This window comes from Microtus ochrogaster, linkage group LG9 (assembly GCF_000317375.1).
Source record: "Microtus ochrogaster isolate Prairie Vole_2 linkage group LG9, MicOch1.0, whole genome shotgun sequence".
Lineage (NCBI taxonomy): Eukaryota > Metazoa > Chordata > Mammalia > Rodentia > Cricetidae > Microtus > Microtus ochrogaster.
This window is the reverse complement of record NC_022034.1, coordinates 610,815-615,889: the sequence shown is the minus strand read 5'-3', so window position 1 is coordinate 615,889 and position 5,075 is coordinate 610,815. Positions and strand designations below refer to the sequence as shown.

Sequence of the window (5,075 nt, the reverse complement as noted above, 5' to 3'; positions counted from 1 at the left end):
GCCTGATGAAGGTTAATATTCAGGAGGATGCCTATATGTTTTTCTTTGGGTTCTCCTTATTTAGCTTCACTAGGATCACTAATTATAGGCTCAATGTCCTCAGAGGTTAAGAGCACTGGCTGCTCTTCCAGAGGTCCTGAGTTCAATTCCCAGCCGCCACATGGTGGCTCACAGCCATCTGTAATGAGATCTGGCACTGTATCCTGGAAAGTGTATATATATTATCAGCTTCTTATACTTGAGAATGAGAATTTCCTTTAAACAGAATCTGTTTAATTCAAAGCTGAACTGCATAATGAGCTTCAGATGGAGATGAGAACAATCAAATAAAAAATATAGATGACTGAAGAAGTGAATTATTTTCCTCTTACCTTATTTAGGATCAGTCAAGGTTCATACCAAAGCATAAAGAAAACCACAAAAGGCCCTCATGTGGAATTCTGATAATGGAAACTTATTAAAGAGAAGTGAAAGAAAGGCAAAAGGTAAAAACAGACCCATGACTGTATCACCGTTAGACACACTTTAAAGGTTTCATTAAAATCTTATTATTGTAGGAAAATGACACTCATTTCAAAAAATAATATTCAAACAAAGGGAGAGATTCAAAGATTGTCTTTTTGATGAGATTGTGATTAAAATATTTGGAATAAAACAGTTAAAAATGTAGAAGAATTAAATGTGGTATTTGAAAAGTAGTATAAATAATATTTGTAGAATAAAGAATGACATGTCTGTGTCAAGTGATTTTTACTTTTTGTTTATAATAACTTATGTGAGTCACACAATAATCCTAAGAGTTTTATAACTCTTATGTCATTGGATAGCTCAATGTATTATGGCCAAATGTAATTATATATTGATGTTACACAATCGAAAAAAGTGGAATAAAATTTGAGCTACAACACATATTATATACTGATGATTCTGCTACTACAGCTTTAGTCCTAGACAATGTCCAAATCATAGTTTTGCAGAGTCAGAGACCATCTAAGATGGAATTTCCTAGAAAATGTCTTCTTTGCCATTGTAAAAGTAGAAAATTAGCACTTACAATAAATGATGACCCCTTTGTGGTTGCATGAAAATATTCTATTTGACCATACAAAAGACCTAACTCTCAAGCAAGAAGATTTGAATAAAAATTATTTTCAGCAAGCTAAATAAATAAGATCATCAATGAAGTTTAAGTAAGTAGTGTGATGAATTCATGGAATATAATAGTTCACTAATATAAAATATCTAGATGTTTATCTAAGTAGAGAAAAATAGCAAATAGTCTCTGAGTTAATAAGCAATAATTTCTACTCTTACAAATAAAACTGATCAAGGAGGGTTTTATTATCTCACCTACAAGAAACAGAAAAGCTAAAAATGAAATTAAAGTCTGGTGAAGGAAGTTTACTATGAGGAAAAATCATAAAACATTATTAAAGTTTACCAGATTTTAGGATCACTATAAATCCTTCTATAAAGTGAATTTTAAAATGTTTATCTGAATATTTTGCTTGGGGATCTTTAAAACTGTGATGGTGTACAGAGAGTTTAACCAGACAGTCCATAACTTTGCTTCATGTGACTCCAGGCTCTAAACCTGGTCCCTCTACACTTCGCACCGACTTTCCTCTGCTGCACTCCTACCTTCATTCTGCTAAGATATGTGTTATAAGCAGAATTAAGTGAATGATCTTCTAAAATCACTACTTACTATAATTCAAAGTTATGCTTCTTTTAACTGTGATATGTCAAATGTTTATGGCATGATTGATACATTGCTTGTCATTATAAAGTGAAAAATGAGGTAAATATGTACAAATTGTCATAAAATGAAAGCAATCTTTGAAATAAATAAATAGCACTAATCAAACTAACTAAAAGGGAGAACATTGAAACTTTTAATCGTAGACTATTACAATAAAATGTTTGAAGAAATAAATAATAATGTGTTTAAGGCATTGGCGTGTACAATTTTATATTTGTCCATATTTTTATGGATATTAGCTTTTGCTTTCAATAGTTATATTCTGATTATGGTTTCCTGTCCCTGAACTTCATCCCCAAAACATACACATTCCTTTCTTTATATGATTAGAAAACAACAGACCTCTAGCAAATAATAAGAAAATAAAATATGAAAAATAAAAACAAACAAACTGGAATAGAATAAAACAAACAACCAGAAAAAAAGTAAAAGAAAAACATAAGAAGTACATATCATACAAACACATATATTCTCAAACACAGAAATTCCACAAAACACAAAACCAGAATCCAAAATACATTTAAAGGTTTGTAAGGTTTCCAAAAAAAGAAAAAGAAAAAAGAAAAGTACAGACAAACCATTAAAAAGCAAATAACATCCCAAAATATCACTGGGTTTGTTTTGTGTTGTCCATGCACTGTTGGGCATGAGGTTTGGTATTAAGAGTGGCTTGTATGCCCTGAGTTCTGCATTGGAGAAAACTAATTTTTCTTTTTCCAGTGGCTATCTATTGGAGATATACTGTGGTTTGAGAGGAAACAAAGAAACAATTATCACATGTACTCACTTATAAATGGTTTTATAACATAAAGCAAAAAAGCCAGTCCACAAATCACAATCTCAGAGAACCTATACAATTCAAACCCTAAGAGAGACATACATAAAAAAATTTTATATTTATAGTAATATCTTAAAAGTTATGAAAATATCAATGATATTTTGTTTTAGAAATCTAACAAAATTCATAAGAATAAAAAACCATTTTCATTCTAATGTTTTTTAATTCCACATTATATGTATAAATTCTTTGCTAGGTTATATGCATCTCAAATCATCCAGCCTAAGCTGGAGTTACAGAGAGTTTTGAGCTGCTAACTTGGTTCAGGTAATCAAACCAGAGTAGTTATAAGGAAAAACCAGTGTTTTTAACTGCTCAGCTCACACTCCAGCCCACTTCTCAGGATATATAACTAATGCTATCAGAGACAATGCAAATGAATCTGTTACTGTATTTATCAGAAGTAGCTTCCAATATATTGAGGTCTCTGCTATGTTTAGATCATAGTTTAATATACCCTGAATTATGGACCTAGGCAGTCTAACATTAAGTTTTAAAGAAATTTTAATATACAGCAATAATGAAAAAGTTATAATATGCTAAAACTAAAATTATGAGCAAAAGATCCTTTACGGTAGACACTATTGATCAGATAATAAAGATCAATCTGGGTGAGTTTATATTAAGATAAAAGCCTTTTATTTCCCCAATGGGAAAGTAAACAGCCATGCTGACTGAATCTACTTCACAGATGAACCACCATCAAAAACCACGAGGAGAGAATCTAACCAATCTGAAGGAATTTGTTCTTCTGGGATTCTCAGATGTTCCTCATCTCCAGTAGTTTCTGTTTGGACTGCTGGTTGTCATGTATTCCTTTATCCTACTGGGCAACGGCACCATTGTGCTCATCACAAGGCTGGACTCTGCTCTTCAAACACCCATGTATTTTTTCCTTGGCAACTTTTCGTTTTTAGAGATATGTTATGTATCAATTACTCTCCCCAGAATGGTCTACAACCTTGGGACCCAGAGAAGAACCATCTCTTTCATTGCCTGTGCTACACAAATGTGCTGCACTCTTATCCTGGGGGCTGCAGAGTGCTTCTTCCTGGCTGTCATGGCCTATGACCGTTACGTGGCCATTTGCAAACCTCTGCACTATCCTCTGGTCATGAACCAGAGAGTGTGTTCTCAGCTGGTGATTGGCTCCTGGATCAGTGAAATTCCAGCACAGATAGGGCAGACATCACAGATTTTTTTCTCTTTCGTTTTGTGGTGCCAACCAAATCAACCACTTCTTCTGTGACATACCCCCAGTACTTCACCTGGCCTGTGGGGACATCTTTGTGAATGAGATGATGGTTTTCCTAGGTGCTGGGATATTTGTGTTGGTTCCATTCCTGTTAATAACCTTTTCCTATGGTAAAATCATCTCTACAGTGCTGAAGTTGCCGTCAGCCACTAGTCAGGCCAAAGCCTTCTCCACCTGTTCATCTCATCTTGCAGTTGTGATGTTATTTTTTGGATCAGGTATGATTACATATTTTAGATCTAACACTAGTCATTCGGGTGGAACTGACAAAGTGCTTTCTCTTTTCTATACTGTTGTGACTCCCATGTTTAATCCCATTATATACAGTCTAAGAAACAAGGATGTCAAAATAGCATTGAGAAAATTCTCTTACAGACAATATAATAAATATGATATGTGCTAATATGTATTGCAGATTTGGCTTTTATGTGTTTGTTATTAAGTTTGCTGAAATAGCTATCTTTAACTATGTATCTTGTCTGTTTCTGCACTAGTGATTAATACAAACTGAAATTTCTTTGTGATATTGAGAGACATTTATCTGTTTAAGCATATGCTAAGTTATGTGTATATTTGCAAACTTAAGGTACTTCATATTAAATCAAGCAATGGTAGTGCATGCATTTAATCTCAAAATTCCTGAGGGAGAGGCAGGCAGATACCTGTGAGGGAAGAACCAGCAGGGTCTACAGTCTGAGTTCTAGACATTCTTCAGAGCTACACAGAGAAACCCTGTCTCATAAAAACAAATTACTTACCTACATATCTAATCAAATTTTTAAAAAAACTTCATTTTAAAATTATATTTATTGTGAACTATCTTTCTCAAAAGGATATCTAATATAATTAGCTTTATTGTTAATCATATTCTGAAATACTAACTAATAAAATTTATATATGCATTTAGTTACAATGATTTTTAAAATAACATAGTAAAATTAGTATCATTTTGGTTTCTAAGTTTATAGTATGAAAGACTCTTCAGGCCAGTCTGGAATCTACAATTTGAAGTTGTCTTATGATCTATTATGAAATGGTAGGTTATATATGTTCCTGTACACACACACACACACAGACACACACACACACACACACTCGTACATATGCATACATGCCTACATGCACACACACACATACAAACACACATACATAAAAACACACACACATCGCAGCACAGAGGCCTGATCTTCCGCGCCAGGAGACCTAGCTTTGGGGTGAGT

The 5,075-nt window shown here is 33.4% G+C and overlaps 1 pseudogene; it reads left to right on the top strand.

Moving 5' to 3' along the window:
- The first annotated feature begins 3,291 nt into the window (after nucleotides 1–3,291).
- On the top strand, nucleotides 3,292–4,258 carry LOC101996541 (annotated as a pseudogene).
- Nucleotides 4,259–5,075: the final 817 nt, after the last annotated feature.